Genomic DNA, 11764 nt, shown 5'->3' with positions numbered 1-11764 from the left:
AGGCCAGGTCATCTGGCGTAGCAGATGACCAGCAGATGACCATCACTCTCCTTCTTGGTCAAACAGCCCTTACAAAGCCTGGAGGTGTGTTTGGGTCATTGTCCTGTTGAAAAATAAATGATGGTCCAACTAAACGCAAACCGGATGGGATGGCATGTCGCTGCAGGATGTTGTGGTAGCCATGCTGGTTCAGTAGGCCTTCAATTTTGAATAAACCCTCAACAGTGTCACCAGCAAAGTACCCCCACACCATCTCACCTCCTCCTCCATGCAAGAAGATGTCCCATATGGTCTTCAACTCCAGTGGGCTCTCCTTAGTGTCCTTGTCTGTTGATGAGAGTTCTGATTTGTCTCCGTCTCCGTGGTGACAGTTTTACTTGGGATGGAAAACCAAAGTGGCTTACCATCCTCCAGAATCAGGAAATCCCTGTTATTGATATGAAGTCCATCCCATATGGTCTAGTGGTTAGGGGTCCTGGTTTTCACCCATCCTCCAGAATCAGGAAACCCTCCTCTGGCTCAGGAGGAGGAGTGGATACCTTCACCGCTGACTTCCTGGAACTAAAATGGCAAAACAATGGATTATTAATTAGTACAAGAGCCTTTACTTTATAAACTCATGTTTAGGTTGTTTCCATTTTCAAATAGGAAGACACTACTTGGGCTGCACAACATATCATCACTGGGATACCAACTGGTACCACACACACACACAGTGAAAGACTTACACATATAGCACACACACTAACAAGAGACAAACACACAAACTAACAGAAAACACATGCATGCACTCACGCACTCAGACAAACACACACACACACACACACACTAACACAGACACAGTAACACACACACACACACACACTAACACAGACACAGTAACACACACACACACGCATGCACTCGCACACACGCATGCACTCGCACACAGACAAACACACACACACACTAACACAGACACGGTAACACACACACTAACACACACACGCATGCACTCTCACACACGCATGCACTCGCACACAGACAAACACACACACACACACTAACATGCATGCACACACGCACTTGCATACACACAAACTAACAGACACACACACTGACTCAGACAAACACACACACACACACACACACAGAGTGAAAGACTTACACATATAGCACACACACTAACACAGAGACAAACAAACTAACAGAAAACACACGCATGCACTCTCACACACGCATGCACTCGCACACAGACAAACACACACACACACTAACATGCATGCACACACGCACTTGCATACACACAAACTAACAGACACACACGCCTCTGCCACGCTTTCACACTCTACTCACCGCACCGCGTACACACACGCACTCTCTCTCACGGCGTACACACACACACACACACACACACACACACACACACACACACACACACACACACACACACACACACACACACACACACACACACACACACACACACACAGGGATGATTCATCGATGTCATCGACTACGTAAATGCGTCAACACAAATAATTTGCGCCAACGCATCGCTAAATAAAATAAATAAAACTTGCGTGCAAATTAATTAATGTAATGAGGAACTACTGCTGGATACGCGGGTCATAGGGACACCTAAGCTGTAGCCCCGCCTTAGCTCTGAAGCTAGCCGAGCTCCTCCGCTGACGTGCAGGTTTTTGTCAGGTCGACGGTCCAGTGAGTGAGTCAGAGGGAGCAGCATGATTAGATTATTATATTATATGTTAGATTATACTTTATTCATCCCACAACGGGGAAATTCACTTGTTGAGTATGGCGAGTGGTGGCGACCCACAAGAGTTCCCTGCCGGCCTCTTTATGATCGCAAGTTTGGCAAAACTTGGAGACTGTATGGCTGTAGTCTGGAGCCTCCCGTGCCACGTCCTCTCGCCTCATGTCTTTTCCGCCTCGAAAACTTCGGTCTTCGGGTCAGTTCCAGCAGTGGGAGTACTACAGGCGAGAGAGAGGTGGATGAGATGAGGACTGTGTGTCAGCGCTGTTCAGCAGGTGTTGGGTATGTGAGTGGAAATACATCTAACATGCTAACACATATCAGACGCCATCACCCAGATGTACCAATCAGTGGAAGGAGACAAAAAAAAAACTGTCCAACTTCTCCTCCCTACAGTGCTTAACCAACCTTTAGATACACATAATTAAAGTTACATTAAAGGGATAAGAGCTTGGATGTTAAAACAAGAGCTTATTCATTATTTGACCTACTGTTAAAAAAGCAAATACAGGTTAATCTCTCATACTCAAGTTTTTATTTTTGTATTCCTCCTGAAAGTGACTTTATTTTGTGGTTGGATTGATCGCCTACATCTGGCTTCAGGTTGCAGTGCAGTGTTAAACAATTTTAATAAATAGAGATCTGAACCTTACTGAAATTAGTTTTGTGTAAATTGTTAATAATGGAGCAATGGGAAAATAATCGCTAATTGAAAAATTAATCGTTAGATTAGTCGACTAATCGAAAAAATAATCGCTAGATTAATCGTTTAAAAAATAATCGTTTAGGACAGCCCTAACAGAGACACACACAGGCATGCACTCGCACACAGACTAACGCACACATGCACACACTGAGGTATCAAAATTGGCGCTGGATCGAAAGATTCTGAACGATACCCAGCCCTATAGATGGTTGTGCCTTGCATGTGTGGGATTCTGAAACGTCCTTAAATTCGGGAATTGTCGTTTGTTTATTCAAAAGTCAAAGACAGTCCAAAGTAGTGCGCTTCTCTCTCTCTGTGTCTCTCTCTCTCTGTGTCTCTCTCTCTCTCTGTCTCTCTGTCTGTCGCTCTCTCTGTCTGTCGCTCTCTCTGTCTGTCTGTCTCTCTCTCTCTCTGTCTGTCTGTGTCTCTCTCTCTGTCTGTCTGTGTCTCTCTCTCTCTCTGTCTGTCTGTGTCTCTCTCTCTCTGTCTGTCTGTGTCTCTCTCTCTCTCTCTGTCTGTCTGTGTCTCTCTCTCTCTGTCTGTCTGTGTCTCTCTCTGTCTGTCTGTGTCTCTCTCTCTCTCTGTCTGTCTGTGTCTCTCTCTCTCTCTCTGTCTGTCTGTCTCTCTCTCTCTCTGTCTGTCTGTGTCTCTCTCTTTCTCTGTCTGTCTGTGTCTCTCTCTCTTTCTCTGTGTCTCTCTCTCTGTCTGTGTCTCTCTCTCTCTCTGTCTGTCTGTGTCTCTCTCTTTCTCTGTCTGTCTGTGTCTCTCTCTCTCTGTGTGTGTCTCTCTCTCTGTCTGTGTCTCTCTCTCTCAGAGGGGCCAGCGGCTAGAGCGGAAAAAGCCAATGTGTTCTTTTACCTATATATTTAATGATATCTTTTGCATTTTTAATCCAAAAAACGTCACACTTGGCACTGCACTTGGGCACTCGTGCCCATAGCAAGACACCTGTCAAGTTTGACATCCATCGGACTAACGGTTCGAGAGATATGCGCTTAACACCCAGACAGACGGACGGACAGACAGACGTTCCTGAAATTATAGATAGATGTGATGAGATACAATTCAGACTTGAGCCTTGCTGGAAGTCTAACAAAAAGGTTTCAATTATGACTTTTATGTAAAAGTTGCTGGTGAATGTAGTCATGCATTAGTGTTATCCGTTTGAGGTGAAGCCCTGTGAGTATGTCTGTTTGTGTACCTGAAAGCCTTCGGGCAGAGGCAGGGCGTGGCAGATGACCAGGTCTCCAGCCTTTGGCATAGCAGTGGTGTCTTCAAAGGTGCCTTGCTGCAGGGACTCCACATGGTGGCAGAAACAGGCCCCTGGACCAGCTGCAGCTCCACCAGACCCAGAGCTGCCTGCTCCTCCTAGTCCGTCCCATATGGTCTAGTGGTTAGGGGTCCTGGTTTTCAACCATCCTCCAGAATCAGGAAACTGGGTACTTTCCCCGCTGACTTCCTGGAACTAAAATGGCAAAACAATGGATTATTAATTAGTACAAGAGCCTTTACTTATGATACTATGATAAAAATTACAGACCTCTACATGCATTGTAAGTAGGAAAACCTGCAAATTCAGCAGCGTATCAAATACTTATTGTATCTGCCCACTGTACACCCTCTGTTGGCCCTCGGTCCATTCTCAGTAGGAACTGAATCACGGCCGACTAGTCGACTAAAAACTTATACGATTTTGTCGACTAATCGATTAGTTGATTTAATTGACAGAGCTGTGCGCTTTGAGGTGGTTAAGACTAGAAAAGCACAATATAAATGTAGTTAATTAACCATCTGTAAAACTGAGTTTCTCCACAATTAATCCTGCAAAAGCACCAATTTAAATCTTGCGTTTACCATAAATGTGCTCAGAAGTTTCTTGGAAATAAGTAATTAAGCACGAATAACCATAAAAAAATGACTAATCGACTAAAGAAATCTTAGTCGACTAAGACCAAAACGACCGATTAGTCGACTAATCGACTAAGAGGTGGCAGCCCTAGTGTTTGCTTGTAAACGTTTTCAGTTCAGATTACGAGGCTTTTTCACCCATTTCAAAATGTAACTACACGTCCCGGTGACGCAGGTCTCTCGGCCGTGGCTCGGTAGCGTTGCGTTCCCCCCTAATTCTCAAAGAAGGCTGGCTCGTCCAGGGCCAGGCCAGGCTCGCCCAGAGCCAGGCCAGGCCAGGCCAGGCCAGGCCAGGCTCGCCCAGAGCCATGCCAGGCCAGAGCCAGACCAGTTTCTTTCTCCCGTTGCGTGCCTCTCCTACCTACACCGGCCCCCCCACCCTGTCCCTTCTCCCTGCCTGCTCAGTAGGGCTGTTGGAATGAATACCGAAATTCGAATATAATTCGAATAGTAAAAAAAATCAATACTATTCGAATGCTGAAATTAGTATTCAAATGTGACTTTTTTTATTCATAAATATGTTGGCTAACGTTAGCTAATCTCCCTCTTCTCACCTTGGCCTACCCGCATGTGTGATTCATATCACACCGTATGAACAATAACAGCGGGAGTGAGAAACACAAGGCACTGTGAGGTCTAAGACAACGTTACGTAGCGAGTAACGTTAGTACAACATCACAGAGCTAACGTTACGTAGCGAGTAACGTTAGTACAACATCACAGTGCTAACGTTACGTAGCAAGTAACGTACAACATCACAGAGCTAACGTTACGTAGCGAGTAACGTTAGTACAACATCACAGAGCTAACGTTACGTAGCGAAACGCGTACAACATCACAGAGCTAACGTTACGTAGCGAGTAACGTTAGTACAACATCACAGAGCTAACGTTACGTAGCGAGTAACGTTAGTACAACATCACAGTGCTAACGTTACGTAGCAAGTAACGTACAACATCACAGAGCTAACGTTACGTAGCGAGTAACGTTAGTACAACATCACAGTGCTAACGTTACGTAGCAAGTAACGTACAACATCACAGAGCTAATGTTGAACAACGCGTTAGTACAACATCACAGAGCTAAGCGTTACGTAGCGAGTCGCGTTAGTACAACATCACAGAGCTAACGTTACGTAGCAAGTAACGCATTACAACATCGAAGAGCTAACGTTACGTAAGCGGTAACGTTAGTACAACATCACAGTGCTAACGTTACAGTAGCAGAAGTAACGTTAGTACAACATCACAGAGCTGACGTTACGTGAGCGAGTAACGTTAGTACAACATCACAGAGCTGACGTTACGTAGCAAAATAACGTTAGTACAACATCACAGAGCTAACGTTACGTAGCGAGTAACGTTAGTACAACATCACAGAGCTAACGTTACGTAGCGAGTAACGTTAGTACAACATCACAGAGCTAACGTTACGTAGCAAGTAACGTACAACATCACAGAGCTAACGTTACATAGCAAGTAACGTACAACATCACAGAGCTAACGTTACGTAGCGAGTAACGTTAGTACAACATCACAGTGCTAACGTTACGTAGCGAGTAACATTAGTACATCACAGAGCTGACGTTACGTAGCAAGTAACGTTAGTACAACATCAAAGAGCTGACGTTACGTAGCAAGTAACGTTAGTACAACATCACAGAGCTAACGTTACGTAGCAAGTAACGTACAACATCACAGAGCTAACGTTACGTAGCAAGTAACGTTAGTACAACATCACAGAGCTAACGTTACGTAGCGAGTAACGTTAGTACAACATCACAGTGCTAACGTTACGTAGCGAGTAACATTAGTACAACATCACAGAGCTGACGTTACGTAGCGAGTAACGTTGGTACAACATCACAGAGCTGACGTTACGTAGCAAAGTAACGTTGAATAACATCACAGAGCTAACGTTACGTAGCGGTAACGTTAATTACAACATCACAGAGCTAACGTTACGTAGCAAAGTAACGTACAACATCACAGGGCTAACGTTACGTAGCAGCAGTAGCATTACAACATCACAGAGCTAACGTTACGCGGCGAGTAACGTTAGTACAATATCACAGAGCTAATGTTGCGTAGCAAGTAACGTGCAACATCACAGAGCTAACGTTACGTAGCAGTAGCGTTATTACAACATCACAGTGCTAACGTTACGTAGCGAGTAACATTAGTACAACATCACAGAGCTAACACGTTAGTAAGCGAGTAACGTTAGTACAACATCACAGAGCTGCCGTTACGTAGCGAAGTACACGTTAATTACAAAATCACAGAGCTGACGTTACGTAGCAAGTAACATTAATTACAACATCACAGAGCTAACGTTACGTGGCGGTAACGTTAGTACAACATCACAGAGCTGACGTTACTTAGCGGTAACGTTAGTACAACATCACCACGACGCTGACGTATAGGCTACAACATCACAGAGCTGACGTTACGTAGCGAGTAACGTTAGTACAACATCACAGAGCTAACGTTACGTAGCGAGTAACGTTAGTACAACATCACAGTGCTAACGTTACGTAGCGAGTAACGTTAGTACAACATCACAGAGCTGACGTTACGTAGCGAGTAACGTTAGTACAACATCACAGAGCTGACGTTACGTAGCGAGTAACGTTAGTACAACATCACAGAGCTGACGTTACGTAGCGAGTAACGTTAGTACAACATCACAGAGCTAACGTTACATAGCGAGTAACGTTAGTACAACATCACAGTGCTAACGTTAGCGAGAATTAACGTTAGTACAACATCACAGAGCTGACGTTACGTAGCGAGTAACGTTAGTACAACATCACAGAGCTGACGTTACGTAGCGAGTAACATTAGTACAACATCACAGAGCTAACGTTACATAGCGAGTAACGTTAGTACAACATCACAGTGCTAACGTTACGTAGCGAGTAACGTTAGTACAACATCACAGAGCTGACGTTACGTAGCGAGTAACGTTAGTACAACATCACAGAGCTGACGTTGCGTAGCGAGTAACGTTAGTACAACATCACAGAGCTGACGTTACGTAGCGAGTAACGTTAGTACAACATCACAGAGCTAACGTTACATAGCGAGTAACGTTAGTACAACATCACAGTGCTAACGTTACGTAGCGAGTAACGTTAGTACAACATCACAGAGCTGACGTTACGTAGCGAGTAACGTTAGTACAACATCACAGAGCTGACGTTACGTAGCAAGTAACATTAGTACAACATCACAGAGCTAACGTTACATAGCGAGTAACGTTAGTACAACATCACAGTGCTAACGTTACGTAGCGAGTAACGTTAGTACAACATCACAGAGCTGACGTTACGTAGCGAGTAACGTTAGTACAACATCACAGAGCTGACGTTACGTAGCGAGTAACGTTAGTACACGGGGGAGTGACAGGCTCCAGCTGGAAATCGTAAGGAGGACGGGAAATAGTTTTAACATGACTTTAAAAATCTCCATCCACCGAGCCAAAATGCTAACGTTATCAATAGTTGGCTCGTTAGCGTAGCTGGGAGCTTCATGGAGAAAGCTAAAGGTAATGTTAGCTCCCCTACAGCTGTCAGAGTTAGCTTCCACGTCAGAAGAGAGACCGTTTTGTCGGCCACAGGAGACAAATACATCGCCTGCTCGCTGGACAATACTGGCGACTTTTTTTTTTTTACAGAAAGTCGCCAGATTTGCCGCTAGTCACTTTTGTGAAAAAAAAGTCGCTGAATTGGCAACACTGCCCGCCGGTGATGTTGGTCTACGCAGAATTGCCATATTTCCATCATGGTCCAATAATTTCTAGGCCTTCTTCGACTAAAGATATTCTTAGTCGAGTAACACTTATAGGATTTTGTCGACTAATCGATTAGTTGATTTAATTGACAGAGCTGTGCGCTTTGAGAGGTGGTTAAGACTAGAAAAGCACAATATAAATGTAGTTAATTAACCATCTGTAAAACTGAGTTTCTCCACAATTAATCCTGCAAAAGCACCAATTTAAATCTTTTTATGGTGGCGTTTACCATAAATGTGCTCAGAAGTTTCCTGAAATAAATAATTAAGCATGAATAAGCATAAAAAATGACTAATCGACTAAAGAAATCTTAGTTGACTAAGACCAAAGCGACCGATTAGTCGACTAATCGACTAAGAGGTGGCAGCCCTACTAATTTCTGTGTCTAGACTTAAAACTGTGTAGGTCAGAGGTGTCAAACTAATTTTCCCAGAGGGCCACACTGGAAAAAGAGAATCCCACCAAGGGCCAGACATGGAGAGTTTATTGACGTGCTTTTGTTACTGCAGGTCACTTCTCTTCTCTTTTTTCCTCATTTTTGTTTTTGAGGAAGAAGCACTGCTACTCTCTGCTCCTCACCACGGGGCTGCAAGCATATCCCTCCACCCAAGTAGCAGAGTAGCAGTGCTTTGCCTTCTGAGAATATAGTTCCCAGTATGTACTGTATACGGTTAGAAGATGGCTGTGTGTCATGTGACCTTGTTATTTGTACACGCTGTGATGATACAAATCACAACATGTAAATAGGAACATGTTGGTGTTGTTTTGTCACTTATTGGGAGCAGTAGGCTAGATGGAGCCGGTTACCTCCAGAATCTGTGCTAAGCTAGGATAGATGGAGCCGGTTACCTCCAGAATCTGTGCTAAGCTAGGATAGATGGAGCCGGTTACCTCCAGAATCTGTGCTAAGCTAGGCTAGATGGAGCCGGTTACCTCCAGAATCTGTGCTAAGCTAGGATAGATGGAGCCGGTTACCTCCAGAATCTGTGCTAAGCTAGGATAGATGGAGCCAGTTACCTCCAGGATCTGTGCTAAGCTAGGATAGATGGAGCCGGTTACCTCCAGAATCTGTGCTAAGCTAGGATAGATGGAGCCAGTTACCTCCAGGATCTGTGCTAAACTAGGCTAGATGGAGCCGGTTACCTCCAGAATCTGTGCTAAGCTAGGCTAGATGGAGCCGGTTACCTCCAGGATCTGTGCTAAGCTAGGCTAGGCTAGATGGAGCCGGTTACCTCCAGGATCTATGCTAAGCTAGGATAGATGGAACCAGTTACCTCCAGGATCTGTGCTAAGCTAGGCTAGATGGAGCCGGTTACCTCCAGGATCTGTGCTAAGCTAGGCTAGATGGAGCCGGTTACCTCCAGGATCTATGCTAAGCTACGCTAGATGGAGCCGGTTACCTCCAGGATCTGTGCTAAGCTAGGCTAGGCTAGATGGAGCCGGTTACCTCCAGGATCTATGCTAAGCTACGCTAGATTGAGCCGGTTACCTCCAGGATCTGTGCCAAGCTAGGCTAGATGGAGCCGGTTACCTCCAGGATCTGTGCTAAGCTAGATGGAACCAGTTACCTCCAGGATCTGTGCTAAGCTAGGCTAGATGGAGCCGGTTACCTCCAGGATCTGTGCTAAGCTAGATGGAACCAGTTACCTCCAGGATCTGTGCTAAGCTAGGCTAGATGGAGCCGGTTACCTCCAGGATCTGTGCCCAGCTAGGTTGAACCTTCACAGTTGAAAGCACTTAATTGTAAGTCGCTTTGGATAAAAGAGTCAGCTAAATGACATGTAATGTAATCTGTGCTAAACTAGGCTAGATGGAGCCGGTTAACTCCAGGATCTGTGCTAAGCTAGGCTAGATGGAGCAGGCCGAGGTCTGTGAAGGAAGGCAGGAGGGCGGCGAGGCAGCACCGGCCGCTGAACTCCGACCAGCTTACCAAATTTGCATTTAGCCATCAATTTTCGTAAAACGGCCCATATTTGAGCTTTATATAGTTGATTTCTCGCTTAAAAAAGTCTCAGAAGTGAATTTAATAACGAAATAGCCCGATAAACAATGTATAACTTTGCAGTGTCTGCAATATGAGACCTGCTGTCGAGTCTCCCATGTGTTTCTATGTAGTTTGCTCAAACCAATCAGCGCATAGCTCATTCTAAATATTCATGAGCATACCATATTTGGAAGAAAAGCTCTTGTTCCAAATAGAGCCATATTCACAGGGTAGTTAAGGGCCTAATAAAATAGCATTCTGGCAATTTTCAGCCCAACCAATGTTACATACCCCATTAGGAGACCTTAAGGAACAGTGTAAAATACCCTATATAATCATTCTATCACCCCTTTAATGTCATTTCAAATTTTTTGAAATCATGCTGTACAAACTTGTAATGGTTCAGTCATATTGAGATGTTTGTCTTCCACCCTGCAAAGTTTGGGCTGCCTATGAATTAATGTCCAAATATTGCTTCCCAGATAATGTGATTTTCATCAAGCATTTTCAAGGATTTCAAGCACCCGTACAAACCCTGATATATACACACCTTACATACTTTAGTTAACAAACATGTCAGCCACAAAAAGGGAGGGTATATATATATATATATATATATATATATATATATATATATATATATATATATATATATGACCTTATCAAATGTACGTACAAGCACAACCAATGTGCTGTGAAAATTAATAACAAAGAACAGAATATTATGTAGTGTGTTCTGATTGCTTATTTCCTATTTACTTGTTTGGTGGAGGCAGTCCAGGATGTTGGATAACAACATACCAGCCTATGTCTGTTCTTTCATGATGAAGGGTGAAATCTCCCGTGTGCCCTTATATGGGCCTCTTCTGCGCGATGGTGCCGTTGTGTTTTAATGTCCTTGGTGATGTCATTATTCCCACCATGCGCTACATTAAAATCAATGCGACACACGTTACAAACAGCGTGGAGGTTGTCGATCTGACTCGGTAAGATGCACGTGAATTGATTTCTTTACAGGAACACCACCTTCACCTGCCATCTTTATCGGCTCCCTTTCGGATCTGAACTTAACCGCAAAGCTTGCGCAGAGATCAACTGATCAACTGGGTTATACGTTGCCAGGTTGAGGTGACAAACGAGTTGAAAATTGTATATGGTGTTAGGATGTGTTTCATACAAGATCTGGCAACTTATCAACATTAAACAAACATATTGGTCTGATTATTTATTAAGGAGTTTGGGCCGTGCAAATTACGCGAGTTTCCCGGGAGAAATAAACCGGGAGCGGTCCGGGAGACAGGGCTAAAAAACGGGAGAAACACGGTAAAAACAGGAGCGTTGGCAGCTATGGATAAAAAGCGTCAGCTAAATGACATGTAATGTAAAATTATAATCTCTAAAATTAAAGCCCCCCCCCTTACGATTCACACAAGTAACCCATTCTGACGTGAAAAAAAGCGGAGAAAGTTAGCATGCCTGAGTATTAGCAGCAGTACCTGTAGTGCTGGTCCGTTATGTTAGCCAGGTCAAGTCTCTTCCTCACACAGGTTTGTCTCCGTATAAAGGTCTGGAGCAGAGTAGATGGGGCTAATAGGTCCTCATTACCATCTGAGGA

General features: G+C 44.2%; 1 long non-coding RNA gene across 1 annotated transcript; it reads right to left on the bottom strand.

Annotated features, from left to right (window-relative positions):
• Positions 1-1838: 1838 nt before the first annotated feature.
• Positions 1839-11764, bottom strand: LOC120563462. Its single transcript, XR_005639962.1, has 3 exons — positions 11646-11764; positions 3664-3927; positions 1839-1974 (listed from the first exon to the last, which is right to left on the bottom strand). It is a non-coding gene; the product is annotated as an uncharacterized LOC120563462 (long non-coding RNA).

This window comes from Perca fluviatilis, chromosome 8 (genome assembly GCF_010015445.1).
Source record: "Perca fluviatilis chromosome 8, GENO_Pfluv_1.0, whole genome shotgun sequence".
In the NCBI taxonomy this organism is placed as follows: domain Eukaryota; kingdom Metazoa; phylum Chordata; class Actinopteri; order Perciformes; family Percidae; genus Perca; species Perca fluviatilis.
Note: the sequence above shows the minus strand (reverse complement) of the source record. Positions and strands in the feature narration are given on the sequence as shown.